At 52.2% G+C, this 20,074-nt stretch overlaps 1 long non-coding RNA gene across 3 annotated transcripts; it reads left to right on the top strand.

Moving 5' to 3' along the window:
* The first annotated feature begins 298 nt into the window (after nt 1–298).
* Nucleotides 299–16,449, top strand: LOC113984363. 3 transcript variants are annotated; one of them, XR_005564619.1, is made up of 6 exons: nt 299–491; nt 10,357–10,532; nt 11,057–11,195; nt 11,759–11,951; nt 14,275–14,667; nt 15,775–16,449. It is a non-coding gene; the product is annotated as an uncharacterized LOC113984363 (long non-coding RNA). The 3 variants fall into 3 exon arrangements; XR_005564618.1 differs by lacking the exon at nt 11,759–11,951; XR_005564620.1 differs by lacking the exon at nt 10,357–10,532 and having other exon boundaries at nt 11,759–14,667.
* Nucleotides 16,450–20,074: the final 3,625 nt, after the last annotated feature.

Raw genomic sequence — 20,074 nt, 5'->3', positions numbered from 1 at the left:
CTCCATCCCCATTTCCTTCTGTTGACCTCACTAGAAATGCACACCTGCCTCTCCTAACCATGATTAGGGCCACAAAAGCAGCCACACCTGCTCCAACAAAGGCGGTTCCCATTGGCACCTGGGTATTTTGGGCTTTCCGGGGTGTCCAGAGGCCAGAAGAGAAGATTGGCAGCAGGGTACTGTGGAGGGCCAAAGGGGAGCAGAGTCACTGGGGACTTGGGAAGCTGTTGGTTTCTTTCAATTTTTTTTTCTTTTCTTCTCGTGATTTTTTTTTTTTTTCCTTTTGGAGCAGGAAAAATAACCAGTGTGGGGGAATTTAGGTTTAGCTTTTCCATTGGAAGCAAATCCTTGCAGGGGGAGGTGGGGATGGCCAAGGGCCAGCCTGGAAGGGCCCCTCAAGCTCAGCTGGTGTGTGGGATGGAGCCCTGACGATGCTCTGCAGGACTGAGGCGCTTCCAAGGAGACCTCCATCCATCCAGGCCTTGCTTTAGGTGAGTCCTGACACAGGGGTGGCCTTAACCCTTGCAGTGCCTGGGTGGTGACAAAGTCCTTGTTCCCAGCCCTGGGACTGACTGGGCAGTTACCTATGGGAACAATGAGCATCCAAGCAGTTGAGGAGTTGCTGCGTGGTCTGCTACTGTACTGTGTTCCTGTAAAGAAATGATGTTCTGGGCAGCTTCCCATGTGGGCTCGTGTAAACGTGACAAGGGAATTTGGGCAGGGAATTTCGGTGAGGTTGGTGCAGGCTTGCTTGTTTTGTGAAAAAATAAGGTATCTCTCTGTGTCTACATAAATGTGAAGGTATTGCACACATTTCCACACCCTCACGAATTATACAGGACAAATCTGGGGTGCAAACCTTCCCCTGACGCCCCCACCCTGCTCATGCAGTCCTTGCACACCCCCCTACACGGCTTGTGGGTGCGGAGGGAGCAGGGCTGGAGGTGGGAGTGTGTTCTGTGCCCCACAATCCCAACCCAAGGCAGCAATTAAAGAGGCCATTTTCCCTTTGCAGAATCTGAACCTGATTCTGCACTTGAAAGCCGGGGGGATTAAATCCAGCAGAGGCAGGCTCAGGTCTTTGGCTCGCAAATGCTTTGTGCTACTTCTCCGGACTTCAGCGGGGACAGAGCTGGGAGCAGCCCCTGGCCCTGGCTCCTAATTTCTTTGCACTGGTGCATGAGAGGGAATCAGCAGGGAGAGCAGGAGGCTGCACCTCTGAAGTCCTTGGGCATTCCTCATGCAGCATCCCTCTTTGTTTTCCCTCACATCCACATCTCTAACCCTGTGAAAAACAGACTTTGGCTGGCTACAAACTGTGGACACCAGTCCTGTGGAAAGCCTGACACAATTCGTTCATTATAATTTTTTTTTTTCCCCTCCGTAAACATGAGGGATAAACACAATAATTTCAAAGGAGCGAAAGCTTCCCTCTGGAGAAGCCAACAGGGACCTGCCTCGAAGTCCTGGTACGGTGTGTCACTGACACTGATTCCATCTGACACCTGGGTGTCTCCAAAGCCATCACATTGTGTGCTGCAAATGTATATTAACATTAGTATGCATTGGCACAATATGGATCCATTATTCCAAATGCTTATGAGAACTAGGTGCTGCATAGGAGCAGCTGCTGCTTTTTAAGCCTCAGAGCATCAATAGATTCATAGGTTTTAGGGCCAGAAGGGACCCCGACGAGCATGTAGTCTGACCTCCCACGGAGTGTGAGCCGCAGAGACTCGCCCTGTAATTTCTGCATCCTGCCCCTCGACTTGTGGGCAAGCGGGAGCCTCCCCTGCCAGCTGAGGGACTGCTCGTGATGAAAGAGTCGATGTCTCCCTCTGTAAATTTGTTCCCTTGTTTTATCACTCTCCTCCTTAATCCCGAAAGGGAAAAATTTTAAATTCAAAGCTCGGCTTGTGTAGATCCAGCTTTCCACCTCTCAGGTTCCCTCCTCTCCCACTTCTCCTGTGTCAGAAAAAAAAAAAATGTTTTCCCCCTTTTGTGGAAGTAGCAGCTACATTGGAGAAAAGAAAAAAAAAAAAAAAGCCAGTGTCCTGGAATGTTGTCTGGAAAAGAGATTCTTATGGGTGGAAACAGTATCTGGCAAATGTTCAAATTTGGGGTGATTTCCTGGCTGTAAGCACTTAAGTTTTGGTCTTTATTTAAAAAAAAAAACAAAACTGTATAAATGCATTTTGCAGAAAGAGGTGATGCTGTAGGACTTCGGGTTTTTAGTGCTTCTCTTGCTCCCACAAAACTAAAGAAAATAGAGAATGAAAATCCACTCAATCAATGAAACAAAAAGAGCTGAAAGCCCTATATTATGGGCACAACAATTCTTCAAATAAACATCTCCTGGACAACAGCTGAAGATGGGTGATTATCATTCAAACCACCTCTGATCTCCAAATCCCTGACAAAACCTCACTGATAAGTGAACCGGGATCAGATGCTGAGTTTTGTCTTCCTACAGGGGTTTGTCCCTTTGGTCCCTCCCCAACTTCCCTCTCATTCTGGGGGCAGCAGCTCCTTCTCCTGCTGCCTTCCCATCCTGATGCCATCAGAGTAGTGGCTGTGAGTTGGGTCCCAGCCTGTCTGCACCAGCTCCCCCCAAAACACGGTGGCTCCCCAGTCTGCCTGGAAATCACCTGATGTGACAATGTACCCAACCCCACGCTCAAATTTTAAAGCAGAAACCAGTTGAAAGGGGTTGTTTTCTAGAATATCACACTATGTTTGCCTCTGAGAATGCGGGAAACCAGGGATTAGCAGATGGGATGGTTTGAAAGGTATTATCCAACACGGAAAAAAAAGAAGAATAATTTGGTGATCTTCAGTTTGTGGCTCACGAGAAGGCTTGAGGTGGTGCAATGCTATGAGCCAAAGTCACCTGAGAGCCACTGAGAGGAGAAAAACCTCATCACTGGGGTGTCAGAAATCCAGAGAGGAGAGGGATACAGTGGTGGACACATCTTAGTGGGGTGGGACAACTTCCCTGGGGTTGTACAGGACTGGGGGAGCACTCCAGGGACTGGGATGGAGAGTGGGGATGGGAAGCTGAGGAGTGTCCTGGTGGCTACAAGCCAAGAGACCTTTCCTGAGCCCTTGTTTGGGGTAACTCCCAGTCCCTCTCTTCAGGGCTGCTTCAGGATGGAAAGATGCCCCTCTACATTCCCAGGGGAATGTCTTACCTGACCTCAGGACTTTTTTCTCTCCTTTCTGAGATTATGTGATGCCTTGGACACCATTTCCTACCTGAAACATCTAGTGGGGGACCAACATGAAACCGAACCCCACTTCATGCCTTCAGGTGAAGGTTGTAGAAGCAAGATTTATAACAAACTGTGCTTCTTGCAATGGGTTATCTCTGGAACTCCTCACGGCAGGAGCTGAATGAATTAAGAGGAAATTGGGCAAGGTCACGGGAGAGAAATTCCTGAAGAATGTTAAGAATGTTGAACCCACAGCTGGCTTTGCTGATTCCCAAGAGCATCCCAGGAAACTGCTACATTTGCCTCCTGGGATCAGCACTCTGAGGGAGGTCCTCTCCTGGGTTGGGATGTGGCCACTCCTCTCTTGCTGTGAGATGTTTGTTGTTCTCCAGCTCAGTGTTTTCTCATGATCTGAGAAAGTGAGGAACAACCGTGTTCCTGGAAAGGACGTCCCCAGAACATCTCCTCCTACCCCACCTTGCATGAATAGGTTCATTCTTGGCTGCTAAGCTGAATCCTGGTTTGCCTTTTCTGTTCCATTGCTCGGTTAATGTCACAGCAGACACATCCCTCACCTCTCATATTCTCTGACAATGAGGAGAGGAAATGAGAAAAGATTATTTAGTATCACTTTTTTCCCCTTCTACTAGACGTTTCTTGTAGGAAACACTTTCAAAGAAGGGGGATGAATCACACAACCACAGAAATAAGAGATGGAAAAGACCTTTTAGGTCAGCCAGTCCATTTCCCTGTGAAGGCAGAGAAGCTTCTGAGTACAGTTGGATTTTTCAAGGACTTTGCCCAGTCTAAACCAACTTTAGCAAACAAGCTTTAACTTCAGTCCATTCCAAGACAGCTGTGGCTGGAAGAGGGGTGGTCTTCAGCTCAGTGTGATTTGAATGCTCCTAAACTTTCTTTGAAGGGAAGTGTGGACCTCTGCCGAGGTTTCCTGAGGAGATGTTGCAGAGCTGAGCACACGGAGCAGCTGGGAGGTCTTTGGTAGCTCAGCTGGCTGGGGAACCAGCCCCTTCCCCACTCCAATGGCAAAGTCAGGGGTGACTGCAGGGGCAGATCCCAGAGCTGTGAGAGCTCTGTGGTGGTGATGGGCAGCGGATCTGCTGTGCCCAGTATAGTTGGAAGCCAAGGGCTCAAGCTGGGTGGCTTTGGGGTCACAACAGAATCACAGGATGGGTCAGGTCGGAAGGGACCACAGTGGGTCATCCGGACCAGCCTCTCTGCCAAAGCAGGCACAAGATTGTGTCCAGATGGTTCTGGAAAATCCCCAGTGAGGGAGACTCCACACCCTCTGTGGGCAACCTGTTCCAGTGCAGAGTCATTCACACAGGAAAGAAGTTCTTCCTCATGTTCAGGTGGAACTTCCCAGGCATCAGTTTCTACCTGTTGCCTCTTCTCCTATGTCTTGGCAGTGCCAAGAAGAGCCTGGCTCCATCCTCTTGGCACCCTCCCTTCAGATACTTAACAGTTCCTCAGTTTCCCCCTGCCTTTTTGTCTCTCTGGGCTCTCCAGTCCTCAGGGCTCTGTGCATCAGGCTGGCACAATTCATGCTATGAATGCCAAAGAAACCATTCCCACCCTAGGCTCTGAATTCGGTATCCCAGGCCACCTTCTGAGCCACGGAAAACCTCCCTGGAGGTCAAACTACAATTAACTAACAATACAGCTGGAATTAAAAAGAAAAAGATACGCTCAGACACTTCATCTCCAAGTGGAGTCACTTCACACACAGCCTGGGGGCTGACAGCTCCCAGCCAGCTCCTCATGCTTCCAACCCCCAGCCCACGTGTGGAGCATGGGGGGACATCTGTACCCCATCCATGTGGCAGTGAATCTGATGAGAAACTTGTTTAAACATGTTTTAAAATGGCTCTTTGTGGTCCCTTTGCAAACACGTGTTTCTTCTTCCCAACACCCCCCACAGCAACTGTTATCTCCCATGCAGGAGTGTCCTGGGAAAGGTGTCCCGAGGCGTCCCATTGGTCCTTTGTTTAACCCCTTCCTATTGGCTGTTGACCCTTTACCTGATGGTTTCTTTTGTGTGACCCTGAACTTGTGATTGGTTCCCCTTTGACCCTCCTAAAAGCCTTATAAACCCCTTCCCAACAATAAACTCTCTCTTGCCTCCTCTCCACGCCCGGTGTGCTGTCTCTGTGCCTGCCATGGAGCCACGTGGGTGGTGGGGGGAGGGGAGGGCACCTCTCCCCTCCAGGCTCAGGGCCTGAAAAACCCTGTTTCTGGGGTCCCCCTTCCCCGTCCCACAAGACGTCGGAAATGGTTCATCAGACGGAGAAGGAACTAGAGCTGGGCTCCCCCGCGTCGAGGATGGGGAAAGGGAAACCCATACATCCAGGTGCCACAGGAAACTGCTTCCCTCTTCCCAGGGAAGGAAGAAGGGAACAGAAACGTAAGGAAGTGAAAGGGAGATAAACTCATAATGATGTCAGTGTTCAAAGTCAGCTCTGGTCCAGTCTGAATACAGACTTTTGGCCAGGTGAACTTTCCCTCAGTGACTTGAAAATCCTTATACTTACTTTTTTTTTTTGGGGGGGGTCGTTTTTTAAAGGCATCACGTTGCTGAGCATGGGATGCAGGCAAGAAGGGCCTTTCTAATTAACCCAGGAGGGTGAGCATCCCTCTCACCTGCTCTGACCCTACACCGTAAGGGAAGGAGCAGGATTCCCAGAGCTCCCCTACAAACGGTACCTTAATCCCCCTCCCCAAAATCCCCGACCCCTGATCCGCAGAGAGACAACCATTTTAAAGAGACAGTGTCACGATGTGCCACCTCCTTCTCATAAGTGGTCACCTGCCAGCTTCGACTGAAGGCGTAATTACCATCCTTGAGGCCTGATCCATCTTATTCCCCTTGAAGTCGATGAGGAAACCTCCCCGACTCTGCTGGAAACGGTATTAAGATTCCTTCCCCCCCATCTCTTTTCCCAGGATTTATCTCTTTGCGAGGCTGGAGGATCTCCCCAGCACTGAGGCTGGAGCGGCCGGGCACGGAAGGGTCTGGAGGGAGGCAGTGCCTCCGGGAGGGACTGGGTGAGAGGGGGAGAGAAAGAAGAGCAAACACAGGTCCATTAATCCGCAGTTAGTCTGCCTTTTTTGTTAGGAAGATGAACTTGATGAGTTAATTAAGCCACAGCCTGTAAAACCAGTTTATTTGCATAGCAAACTCCTGGGCCAGTGTGCTGTGAGCGGGCATAGACGTGCAGACAATTCCGGGGAAATTACAGCCTCATTAATATGCTAATCTGGTTGCAGGCCTGGAACGAGTTTTGGGTTTGCGGTGCTTGGGGGGGGGGGTCGGAGGGGGGAGTTGCTTAGCAACCCTTTCCTCCAGGTAACCCTTCTCTTCCTTGCCCTTGATATCCCCCAAGGATTGCCAGGGGAGGGGGGCTCGGCGGTCACGCAACAGTGAGCAAAACGAAAGGCAAACAGGGGGGTTGGAGGGCGGGGGACTCGTCGCTCCCCTCCTCGCGCAGCATCCAGGCTCGCACCCCAAGGGGCGGCGGGCAGGTCCCCCCTCCCCGGGTCAGGGGACGAGGGGCAGGTTGTGGCTGCACAGCCGTGGTCGGTGTGCACAGCTCACGTGGGCTCCGTGCCGGGGGGAGCCGCGCTCGCAGCCCCCCAGCACACAATGTCCTGCCCACCAGTGCTCCCCAGCCGCGTGTTTCCGTGGGCTGCTCCCCGATGAGGGTCCCAGAGACTCGCAGCAGTCACCCCTTGGCCCCTGACACCCAGCTCCGTGCTCCCCTCTCCATCAGCAGTGCTTCCCCAGCCTGCCCTTCCCGTGTCCCCTGCCAGGCCCACAGCTGCCCTGTCCCCCTGACTGTCCTCCCAAACTGGCACAAGCCCTGTGTTCCTTGCTTATCCCAGCTTCCTGCACCACTGTTCGGGATGGGGCATAAGGAATCTGAGGAGGGGATGCAGCATCCCTGCCCCCACCACCCCCTGAAGATCCTGGACCACCCCATCAGGCTCAGGATGGGAACTAAATCCTTACTTCAGGTTGGTGGCACAGTCAAGACCTTTCTCCTGCAACTTAAGCTCCAGTGGCACATTGTGACACCCACCCCATCACTGGCTACCAGGGGTAGGGATGTGCCTTCTCTGTCCCACCGTGCTGGTGCCCACCAGCCTTGGACCACAGATTAAAATGAGAGTAGAACTTCTGCTGGGCCTTTCCCAGCAAGAGGGCTTGCTTGTTGGATGTGACAGTCTCAGGCATTGTCTGTACCGTGTGGGTCAGGAAGACAAAACTGTAACAGCAGGTGAAATCTGGGCAATCCCCACATCTTCCACCCCAGGTGATCACATCCATGTTCATCCCAACCCCTTTTCTCCCAGTAACTGGGAGACCTGACAGGCCTTTGTGATAGGTAAACAATGGGAATTAACCTGCTGCAGTGTCTGCTCTCCCAGCACAGGGTTCAAACCCTTTCCTGGGTCATTAGACTTACCCTTTCTCTCCTGACATGTTCCTTTTTTAGCATTCCTGTCTTGTTGGATTAGAAGATTTTCTGCATCCCTTCAGACTCCTTCGCTGCAAGCCCACATGGTTTGCACCACATGGGGTGAGCTGAGCCTCCCTTGTGGCACCTGACTGGATGCTAAAGCAGTGTGACTTTCTCCCAGAGCCCTCCTCTCCATGTTTTTGTATCCAGAGGTGATGGGCAGAGCTTTCCCAGCTCCAAGGAAGTTTTTCACCCAACTGTCCCAGAGCATCCGCAGATGCTCTCCTCGAGGAGTTGTGCTGCTGCAGCCTGACAGATATCAAAGCCCTGTCAGTCAGGCCCAGCACCTGCAAAACAAGGTCAGACCAGGAGCCTTGGGGCTGATGAAGATGTCTGGGTCATGTCCATGCAGAGCTCTGCCTTTAGAACGTTCCCTCAGTGACAGCAGACTCAAGTGGAGTTTAAAACTCCAGAGGTGTGTGCTCAGCTCCCTTACTCTGCCACCAAGGCTCTCAGTCCAGGTGAATCTACACCTGGTTGCAATAGGAATTAGATGCCTAAACAGCTCTGAGATCGGGGCCCTTTGCTGACCAAACCTGGCTGTTGTTCAATGGAAACCAAGAGCTTGTGCTGAGATGGAGGAGGTTCTCCTCTCTCTCCATAGCTTTGCCCTGTGATGCTTGGAAACATCTGCCTTTACTCATTCCCCAGCCCAAACATTTGAAGTGTAAACAAGTATGCCAGGCAACAAGTTTTTATGTCAGACATTTCCCTGCCAAGAAGCACCTCCAGCTTCTCAGGAGGAGGCAAATTCCCTGGATCACTGCTGGAGATGCCAACATATGGGAGGGAGCTGCTGCCTTCCTACCCAGGGAGTCCCAGTCTCCAGGGTTATCCATCCGTTAACCTTCATGAGCTCAAATATTTATTATTCATATTACCCTGAAATGTGCTAAAAAGATGAAAAAAGGAATTAATGTGCCAGATCTTGCATCCACCTTTTAGCTTATTACAGTGCTAAAGCAGTATTAACATTTACAGTGTATGAGCTCTGCTCTGCTTGTGCCTGAGGCCAAGGGGTTTAAGCCAGTGCCGAAGTTAATAGCAAGCGCTGGTTAGAAAAAGCCCATTATGTCATAAAGTTGGAATTTCACTTGGGCAGTGGCCACTGGCTCTTTCCAATTGGGATGCAGTGCCATCCTCTCAATCCCTTTCTGCTCTGCCGCCTCCTCCAGCTCGCTCTCCCTCTCAACAAACAAAAACCAGAATGGGGGAAAATTGTGCTTTCCTTTTCAGTGCTGGTGAATCGAAGGGCATCACGTTTGCCAGAAGGTAATTGGTTCAGACCCTGGCCAAGAAGCCTCGTCCCCTCCTGGGGTGGTGTTAGGAGGTGCCATGTGATCAGGGGTGTTCCTGGGCCCCGTTCCATCTGTCAGGCTGGAGGTGCCGGGTTCCTCGACATCTCCTCCTTTACAGCTTGAACATATTGATACGTGCAACATCCATGTGTTCTGCTTGAGGCTGGCTTTGTGAGCACCTTCTGCCTCCTCTTAGGAAGGAGTAAAAGAGTGTGAGGAGCAGCTCTGCTCTGAGGAGGCACTTGATGCTCCTTGAAACCTGACAGCCCCGTCACGAGGCAGGGTCTGTTGGGGTGTCTGTCACATGGTGGTGGTGACAGATATGTTAGATACTCCTCCACCCTCATCCCACACACCTCCTACCCCTGCAGAGCCCTGGCTCTTGTGGCCAGTTCATGCCCTCCAAGGAGAGAGGGTTCCTCAGCCTGTCCTGTGGCTGCCAGAACTCTCTTGGCTCTGCCACTGCCAGGAGCTGCTCTGGACAAATAGCTTCAGTCTAGCCAAAAATTTCAAAGCCTGCCTCAGGTCAGGTATCTTTATTCCCACCAAATCACACCCCTAGATATCACTGGCATGCCAGGAAAACCCCTGGCCCAAAGGGTAAGAACATTTCTGCTTTGGTGCACCCATACTGTGGAGATGAGGCAGGACATGGATTTCAGGCTGACACCAGCTGCTGTCCCAGATCTCACATTGCTTGGGGAGGATGGGATGGGCCTTGTTCTGCCCTGATAACGGGACATCCTCAGTTTGGGAGAGTGCTTCCTCAGCCAGAAAGAGCCCTTTGCTGTTGAGAATGTGAGTTTGGCACAATTCAATTTGCCTCTGCTGTTTTGGAGGCTCAGGTGATTTTCTTCCGAGCACAGAGTGTTGAGATTTTTGCTATTTTTGTAACTAAATGCTCCTCCTGTGTTCCTGTGCATGGAGTAGCTGCTTCAGTGATCCTGTTGAGGAGGAGTTTATATAGAGAAGAGGGTCTTGCCCTTTAGGAAATCAAATATTACTTCCAGCTCCCCTTGTCCTTGATGCAAGTGGCCCAGCAGCCATGAGCTGGGGGTGCTGAGTGCCCAGCAGGATGACTGACAAATTCACAGCACTGTGTGCTGAAGAACTAGTTTTCTGGAGGGTTTTCTGTCAGCTTTTTTTAGCAGACAGTCGGTTCTGAACATGAACAGATGTGGAGATGTGAGAAGGCTTGGAAAGCCTGGCGACACTGGGGGAGTGACTCACTTTGGCATATCAGGGCTCACGCTTAACCTGAGTCCCCCCTTCAACTCCATCAAACCTGGTGCTTGTTGTCTCCTGCAGTTCCCCCTCTGGTGATGACAGTCCTTTGGAGCACTCCCTAGTGCTGGTATCCACTAGAGAACCTTGGTGAGCACTGGAGACCTGAGGTACATGGCTTAAATCCTCTGTGCAACGTGCCAGCGCCACACTGAGCCCCCTCAGCGGGATCCAGGAATCTCACAGAGCCCTGGGATCTGGTTAGCAATGTTCCCTTTCCAAGTGAAGCTTGTTGGGCTCTTTCCTCCCTGTCTGTTTTCCAGCACAGTCAACCAGACTATCAAAACAGAGCCGAGTCCTATTTGAAATTCAGAGGGCACCATCAGTCCATGTCATTGGCAGGGAATAAATAAATACCTCTTTTGAAGGCGTCAGGAGTGATGTGTTGCTGGGCTCATTCAAGGTCACATCCGTAAACATGTGGTGGAGGCAGGGAGCAAATCCAAACTGGATTCAATCCAAACTGGATTCAATCTCGGCCACTGCTTTCCTGTGGGACAAAAATCCCCCCTCCCCACAGGAGCCTCCCACAAACGTGAGGGGAGATGGAGGTGCTGGGTGTGTGTCACCTCTGCTCATGTCCTTGGTGGGGGTGGCTGAATGGGCCCGGGGGTGAGTGGGAAGGGCCACTGTGGCACTGGGCAGGGAGGATGAGTTTCTGGGGGGGGGGTGTCTGATGAATGTGACATGATATGCAACATCCAGCAAGTGATGTTTTCTATAGGAGTGTCGTCATATCCTGGTCTGGAGGCCGCCTCAGCACTCCTGGTACCTGATGGGATTCAATGTGACCGGAGGATTTTGGTTTGTCTGCATCTGGAACAAACTTCCCTGGGGAAGGAGCTCTGTTCCTGACGTGGCAGGTAAAGCCCAGGTACTTCTGTGGGTGGCCCAACCTCTTGTCCACACACAGTTCACCTTCTCCAGGCACTGTGCAGACCCTGGGCAGCCCCCTTGCCCTCTTGGCTGTAAAGCTATTCCAGGGCTGTTCTAGTCTCCACACTCCCTTTCACCACTCTATCTGCTTACCCTGTGGAAGAAGCAACCAAAGAGGGAGAAGTCAACAAAACCCCACCAACCCAGAGCCCCTTCCTCCCACACCAAGGCTCGGACCCCAAGTCTGAGGCTGCTCAGCTCTGTCTCGGTGGCACTCCTCACCCTTTGACAAATCCTGGCATTTGCAAAGTTATTATACCTCATTATGAATTGGATTTTAATCTAGTGTAAATAGTCCTACCATTATAGTGTCATAAGAAGCAATTAGCCCCCCTGCTTGCTTCTATGCATGAGGGGAAAGCTTTAATATCACGGAGCTGTGAGGGCTTGATGGGGCTTCAGCCTACATACGTACGTACAGGCAAAGGCTTTGCTCTCCTGGCATTAATCTGTCCGGCCTGTGCCCCAGATGTCCCCTCTGTGTCCTCAGGAGGTCTCCAAAGTGAACATCTCCTGAGCTGCGGGGTTGATTTTGGCCTGGGATCTCTGCCTCTCCGTGGGCGCGCTCTGCAGCACCGCTGGAAATCTTCTTCCAGAGGATGGATGTGGTTCAAGCAGATGATAAATCGTGGTTTCCTCGCCTTGCCCTTAACCCAGTCACAAAGGGGATTATCATCCGCAGGGTGAGAGGCGTCTGGAGTCCAGTCCCTGCCTTGCCTCGGGGTGATTATTTCCAATCTCAGCGAAGCTCTTTCCTCCTTTGCCTCGTGGAGGAAATTCATTATCTGGAGCTGGAGCGCTCGCACAGCTACAAACCAATCCCACCTTCTCCGTGCCTGTGTCACCTGGAGCCGGGCCGGGGGAGCTGGTGAGAGCCTGGGCACTCACACGTCAGGGCTGTCCCCACTGGGCAATGTTGCATGATTAATAACAACCCCAGGTTAATGGGGTTTTAATGTTCCTCCAGCAGCGGAGGGAGGGGGTGGTGTCCTCAGCTCCGAGCAGGGGCTTTGATCTTTGTTTTAGGGAGGGATGGAGGTGTCTTTGTGCTTGGTGCTGGCTGTGTGTCTGTGGACACCACGGCATGTGAGGGTTGAAGGGGACAGGCAGAGCCAGATGTGCTCCAGGGTTGGGAACTGGAGTGTTCGTGGTGTGGGGGTGTGATGGACACAAGTGTTAAATACTGTCCCCAGTGATCTCATGGGGATCCCAGTGCACAGTGGGGGCTGCACAGACCATGGCATGGCAGCAGGGCCCATCATTATGCTATTTCCAGAAAAGAGGGGCTCCCTGCACTTGTGGATTTAGCAGGGAAAAGGCTTTCTGAATTCTTCCTAGGAGGGGACGGACCCACTTTGTGCATGAAGGGGCATCAGGGCTGGGAAAAGGGGCCTGTGGTCCATCCCTCTGTGCCCCTGGGGTCCTGGTCACAGACTGTGTCATGGTCCCTGCTCCTGAGAACAGTCCTGCAGGAACTTGCTTGCAGGGGATGGACACAGAAAAATACACCCCCTTCCCCATCCTTTCTTTGCCACAAGAAAGAAAAGCTGGCTGCCTGTTAATTACATGAACCTTCTCATGGGCAATTGAGCTGGCTGTGTGTGTGTATTCATGCTGCCCGCGAGTTCTTGTCTGGTTTGTGCTCACAGGTGACTGAAGTGAAGCCAAATTTTGCAACAAAGCAGGGCACTGCTGGCCGTGTCCAGCTGCACCCAGGCCCTGTCCACACAGCAAGGCAGCATCTCTTTCTCCCAGGGCAGAAATAGTGCCACCTCTATCCCAAACTCATTTTTTTTTGTCCTGTGGTGACTTGTCCCCATGGTCAAGATGTTACAGTGCCCCAGAGCTGTTGGCATCCCTCTGCTTGTTACTTCCTCTCCCTAAACTTTGGTAAGGGAGGGTCCTTCAGACTGAGCTTGGGCAGAAGGACATGGTCCTTCCCTGGTGAGGATGTGGCCCCTTCCCCTTACTGTAGGTGAAGGAGGCTGGTGCTTCGGGAAGGGGATGGATTATAATGTCAAGGGGGGGTAGGAAAGAGGGTACTTGGTGTGGGGATCCTGCTGCTGCTCCACATTTCCTGGATCTACAAGTGGAGCCCAGCAATGAGCCACCGTGCTGGCTGGGGACTGTCCTCTGGTGGCAGTGCCAGCTTTGGGACTGTCCTATGTGCACAGAGGAGGAGCTGGAAGCCCAGGGAGATGCTGGTTCCTGGCTCTGTGGGATGTGCGTTTGAGATGCTCCTCAAGGACCTTTCCCTCTCGCTGGAGCTTACTGGGAATGTTGGCCAACAGGGCACCCAAATCCCTCCTGCACATTCCACAGGGCACAGGTAAGAGTGCTGGCCACCTCTGTGTGTCTATCCTGGCACCATTTTGGCCCATGCCAACCAGCACCCTCCCAGTCAGTGTCTGGAAACAAATGAGGGTCAGCCCAGGACACATGAAGGGATGTGCCACAGACTTCCAGGACTCTGCAACTCGTCTCCTTCCTGCCAGATTGACTCCAGCCTCTCCGATGCTGAGTTTCCAGGCCTTCATTTCCAGCACTCATTGCTATTCATCAGTGCATCTGAATATTTTAATCCTTGGGGAGTGGAGACTGTAGAACAGCATCCCCCCCCTCTCCCAGCCACCTTCCCTTGCTTATCTGCTGCAACCAGGGCCAAACTGTTCCCAGGCCTCGGTGGGTGAGACAAATCGTAGAAAAAGCTTAAAGCAAGACCAGCATCTCCCACCTTGTGCTTGGAGGGGGCTGGGGAAGAAGAGGAGGGAGGGGGTGAGGGAAGCAGCTTGTAATTACAGAGTAAGAGGCAGCGATAAAATGATAATGGAAGAGTTCTGACCCGGCTGAGCCAGTTCTGCAAAGCTGTGAAATAAATTTAGCAAAAGAGCGAGGGCACGGGGGCTCCCAGGCTGGGTTACAGCTGAAATGCTGGTTTCACAAACAACACGTAAATTGGATTGCAAACATCTAATTAACCTCTTTGCTTATTTTTTGGTGGGAAAGGCGACAGATTCCAGCTAAAGCTGACACTGTGGTGAGATATCCCTTTGCAGGAGAGAATCTGGAGGAGAGGAGAGGAAAGCGATTCGGTGATTTCACCTGCTGGCTCCCTCCTTGCTGCCCAGGCACCAGGGAGAGGAAAATCTCAAGCTCTTCTGGCTCCCCTGCCTTGTGGTAGAAGCTGTGTATGATGTCTGTGAAAACAGAGAGGAGAAGGTGCTGATGGAGTTTCTTCCCGTGTTTCTTTGTTCTTCATCTCACTTGGAGTTCCCCACTTCCAGGGGGACAGGGATTGGGATCTCCCATGGCCTGAGCTGGCTCTCCTTGGCTGCTGCTTTGCTCTGTGCCGGGGCTACTGACTCTTTTGGATTTGACCCAATCTCTTTGGAGAGCAGAGTAAGAGCTGGAAAACAACCCTCAGCTCCCTTCCCTGGGCTCTAAGGGTTGCTGTCTGTTTTTCTGGAGGGCAACCATTCCATGTGGATTTCAGGAATGGCACAGCTCTGTGATCCCCCTCCCTCACCGCCTCCTGCCTCCCCCTCACCCCAACCTCTTCTCTTTTTCACCCCACCTTCCCTCAGGGGCATCCAGCCAGTGCAAATGGTCCCTTGGCAGCAATGATGAAGATGGATGTCTGATTGATTCTCTCTCCTCTGTGCAACCCCCTCTCCAGACCCCCCCCTTTTCCCTCTTCCCCCCCTTTCCATGCCCTTCTGGCAGAAAATTAAAAGGCTATTTGTTAAAGGGCGAAAGCCCTCAGGTGCAGCCCCCGGCTGGACAATTTGTCTCCATGAAAAGGATGCTATTATGAGAGCGGCTGGATCCAGGAGGAGGGGGAGAATTTGCCAGGAAGAGAAGGGAGAGGTGGGGAGGGGGAAGGAGGCATCTCCCGGGGACAATGAGGTTGGGCTGAGGGGGACGGGAGATTGTCGGGGCTTGCCGGCTGGGCTGCCGTTCAACGGGGAGCGCGGAGGGGAGGGAGAGCCATGTGCTGGAGGGAGGGAAGCCAATCCTCTTGTTATGGGGCCTGCCGCGGAGCAGAAGTGCCGACCTGCCAAATCCTCTCTGCCGGCGGCTCTGCGAGTCACCCGCTTCAAAGGGAACAGACGCTCGGGCCGGCCGGGCACCCCACGGGGCAGTGGGACCCCGGCCCCTGCCTGTCCTCGGGCAGGAGGGCAGAGCCCTGCTGTTGCCTGATATCCCTGGCTGCTGCCGGGCTCCCCTGCATGGCCCCGGGGCCGGCCATCCTCTCCTCTGCTCCAGAGAAGAGAAAGAGGAGGAAATAATGCACTGATGTGCCTCTTGTCTATTGAATCCATCAGCCAACTGTCTGCCTGCACAAGTCATCCCATGGTCCCCTTCCCTGCCTGCCATTCCTCCCTCCATCCCTGTGTGTATCTGCTTCTCATTCCTCCCACCAGCTCTCCATCCTTCTATTTATCTTCTCTCTTCATCCAACATCCATTTGTCTGTAGACTCATCTGTTTGCCTCTCTGATTTTAGGGTTTAATATGAACACCCAGTTGTGTGGTCCCTGAGGATTTGCACTGCTAACCTGGAGGAAGGTCCTCACAGGAGCCCATGGAGCCTTCAGCTCTTTCCCTTTCTGAAATATTGTGAAAACTCTTCAAGAATTAGGCTTGGTCAATGAAAAGTCGCTGCTGTGAGGAGTGAGATCTCCTTACCCAGGTTTGATCAAACCCCCTGGGAGGGACCAGGGCAGGACAGAGACCTTTCCTTCACCACTGATCCCTCAGAGCAGACAACAGCTCTGTGCAAGGTGACAGCAGAGGGAATGTGCCTGGGCAGAGGGTCCTGTGGAAGCTGGGGAGATGCCCTGGTTGTGCTCTGTGCCAGCAGGATTGGGGCACCACAAGGATGAGGCTGGATGCACGTGCTGTGTTCTGTCCAGGGAGGTTCTACTTTGCTGCCTCAGAAATGAGGGAAGCAGACGGTCACGTCACGTGGGAGCAAGCAGGAAAGCAAGAAACAGCCTGGTCTGGGATAAAAGTGGCTCTGCTGGAGCAACTTTTCCATGGGGGATGCTTTTCCAACCTCTGGATGGGAAGGTGATGTTGCAGCTGGTGAGATGATGACACCACATGGTGAGGCTGGTCTGGAAACAAGCAGCAGGTTTGGGTGGGTTTGGGCTCACTGCACATGGGGGAAAGGGAAAACCTGAGGAGGGTGGTGTGGATGGGAGATGTTGGAGCCCTGAGAGAAGCCAGTCAGCTCTACACTGGGCAGTTTGCTCTGGGGGGAAGGTGTCTCTGCAGGGACTCTTCCTGAAGGTCAGGCTATGGGACAAGAGCCATGTGGCAGGACAGAGCTCCAGGTGATGCTCTGAGAGCATCATCATCTCCTTGCAGCTTGCTGAAGGCTGGCACCACTTTTATCTTACTGGCAAGATGCTAAAACTAGAGTGTAAGTAGCTATGAACAATGCCTAGATCCAACAGATTTCCCAGGACTGGATTGCTCTGGGATCTTTTGCCCAACATCTTCTAGAAACTCACTTCTCCCTTCATCTAGTAAGGAGGGAGTAAAAAAGCACGCTGTGAGTACTGAAAGAGCAGGTGCTGTGTCCCTGTGCTGAGCTTTCCTTCTCTCCCACCACCCCAAATAAGATGCCAGGGATGTGGAATAGGGAGGATGAGTGCTTGTAGGAAGTCTGTGCCCAGTCTGGGCATCTCACCTGCTCTGTGGGACAAGAGTCACACTTCTCTGTGTTGGCAAGGTAGGATTACACTAAGTGGTGGCTCATGCTAAGAGCTGCTTGACCCAAAGGTGCAGCCAGGGCTCAGAAAGCAGCTCTGAATTTGCATGATTCCCGTCAGAGCTGGCTCTGACTTAGAATCTCTGTTTAAAAAAAAAAAAAATAGAGTTCTATTTTTAAGTTTTAACTCAGGACAAATTCAAAATATACAGTTCTTCACAGGGGAAAGGATTTTTGCATTCAGGCAGGCACCAAAACAGGCTGGAGCCATCTTGGCCCCAGTCAGGAAAACCAGGGATTGCTCTGCTCTCCCTTGGGTGTTATGTTTTGGTTTTGCCTTTAAAGCCTGTTGCCTCCATCTGCAATCCTGGATATATGTTCTAAGCCCAGCTAAAACGGGTTACAGTGTAAGATTTAATGATTCAGCACTTCTGTTACCACTGATTTACTGACCGATGCTCAACTGGGTTTTTTTTATCAGCCAAAGAACTGCTTGGCCATGGAGAGCAGCAGGCAGCTGCAAAGGGAATTAAATAATAATACCTTTTGGAGGCAAAACTGGCTGGATTGAATGGAGCAGCACCACCATCCAGACAGATAAGGAAAGACCAGGACAGGAGCTCAAATAAGAAGGAGATGCCTCCATGACAACAGTAACACAGACTTAACCCACATGCATGCCAAGGTGGGTATTTTCAATTTATGTTATATTTTTGTCTGCACCAGAACCATCAATTAGTTGATTCAGGGACACAAAGTGATGCTTTGGTTCTGTATAAGGTTTGGGTGAGAGGTGCCCAAATCCCTATATGGCCCCCCAGGCCCCCAGCAGCAGTAAATTGAGGAGGGCAGAGCCCCCAGAGGAGTTTCCTGAGCCCCAGCCCTGCCCTGGGGTGCCCCACGCCAGCTTTGACAGCTGGGCCAGTGTGGGAGACCCCCACATTCTGCCCCTGAGCCCACCCAGGGACAGCTCCCAGCACAGGCTGCCTGGGGAGGGGAGTCCCTGGCACCTCACACCTTTGGTGGGATGGGGTGCTCACAGCCATGCACCCAAAAAACATCTGTTTTTTTCCCATCTACCTTCAGGCTTTTCCCCCCTAAACTCAGGCAGGGTTTCCCAGGGCATGACAGCTGGACCTCTAATCCAGTCCCAAGCCCACACCACGTTATCCAGTTAGGCATGGGAATTTTTTTGACCAAATGTAAAAAAATAAACCAGCCACCCCTCTGAGCCCAGATGCAAAAGTTTTTCTCTTCAAGCTCACGATGCTGAAGTAGTTTTAGAAACAGCTGCACTTCATCCCTTCTCCTCACCATGAGCCCTCCAGCCTCAGTGGACTCTGGGTCTCCTCTCCTGTCTCATTCCCAGCAGTGTTGTCCCTTCATCCCTGGTGCCCTGGATTTGAAGAGGGACGTCTGCACAGCCCAGAGCATCAACTTTCTTCTGGCCAAAAGTGTGGAGGACTTGGGCAAGCTGGAGCAGCCCAGCCACCCAGATGGTCCATGTGGCTGTGACACCAAAGCTGTGCATGGGCAAGGACCTGCTCCACGTCTGCAGTGAAAATCCCTGTGCACAGGTGACAGGATTGATGGAGGTGAGCAGGGTGAGGGAAGAATTGTGTGGATCAGGAGGAAATGTTACCGGAGGTGTGTGGCTTTGCCAACCAGGGAGACATGGATGTGGGGAAGAAGCTCTGCTCTGGTGACAGAGAAGGCAGGGGAGGTTCGTCAGAGACGTTTGGAGCTGGGAACACAGCAGTGGGTGAAATGATGGGTGGGTGGGTGCTGGTGGTCACCCTGGGCATCCTGCAGCACCTGGCATGCTTGGACAGGGTCCACCCTTCGAGCTGGCCCAAGGGAGTGCTGTAAAAACAGTGGGGGGGGGGGAAGAAAAGGGGGGAAAAAAAAAGATGGCCTGAGTCCAAAGGCAAAAGCTCTCTGGAGACAGCACAGAGCTGTTCTGTGATGGTGTCTGGAAACCACGCGGAACGTGAAGCGGAAACCAATGAACCACAATCAGCCCGCTGGAAAGGAGGGCTAATTGATGGACAAAAACAGGAGCAGATGGGCAACCCGGCCCACCACCCCTTTCCAGGGGTCTAATTTGCCACTGAAGCCAGGAGAATGGCCATCCCTGAATAACCCAGTGCTGCTGCTGTGGGTGGGGGTCTCCTTGTCCTGGCATTCTGCTGGAGGAGACACCGGGGTGTCCGTGCTGAGGGGAGCCAACAATATCTCACATCCACTGCCCTTGTGAAGGGGGTCAGGAACGTCCCCACTCCCTCCACCTGGCACAGGCACCCCCTGTGCTGGATGCAGTGGGACACTGACACCCAGCAAAGCCTGGTGGAGTGGGGATGCTCTGGTACTTTATTCTCAGGGCTACATTCAGCACCTCAACTCCAGGATGGGCAAATGGGGCATTACAAGGGCTCAGCAAAAGTACCACAGCTCCACGAGTGAAATTTGCCCTTCGCTGAGACAAAGAACGGATGGATATTTGCTTGGACATTTTCTTTGCTGCCATAAAACTTGTGAGTTGGGAGGGTTGTTTAAACAAGCCTGTCCTGCTTCACAGTCAGAACTGACTGAGACCCTCTGTATTGTATTCCAAGACCTCAGGTATTATATCCTGAGACCCTCTGTATTATATTAGCACAGGTGGCAAGCAGGTAAACCACAGCAATCCCACCCCAAGGATCAGGTGATGCAGTCTTAGCATCACTTTGGGGATGCTGAGAGTCTGTGTGAGGTGCTTTTCCATAGATCCCTGAAAGATTCTGCAATTCAACCTTCCAAAGAACCCTTATGTCCATCCAGCTCGGTCTTGATGCGTGGAGGAAAAGCAGTGAGTTCCCTCTGGCAATGCCTGTGGAGCTGGGTACCAAGGGATGCTCGTGGCTCTGCCCCAGCTGCAGCCCCAAACACCCCTGTGCCCAGGGCTGCTCTCCAAGCCAGCACCGACCCCTTCCTCCTCCCACCGCAGCCTGGGAAAGCTTAATGAGTTAATGCTGATTAAGTGCTTTCGGATAATCAGATAAAGGTGTCATAAAAGTGCTTTGCAGTGATGATGATGTGTTTTATGGTG

This window comes from Pipra filicauda, unplaced genomic scaffold (assembly GCF_003945595.2).
Source record: "Pipra filicauda isolate LSUMZ 115617 unplaced genomic scaffold, ASM394559v2 scaffold33_size4404698_pilon, whole genome shotgun sequence".
NCBI classification, from domain to species: Eukaryota; Metazoa; Chordata; class Aves; order Passeriformes; family Pipridae; genus Pipra; species Pipra filicauda.
Note: the sequence above shows the minus strand (reverse complement) of the source record. Positions and strands in the feature narration are given on the sequence as shown.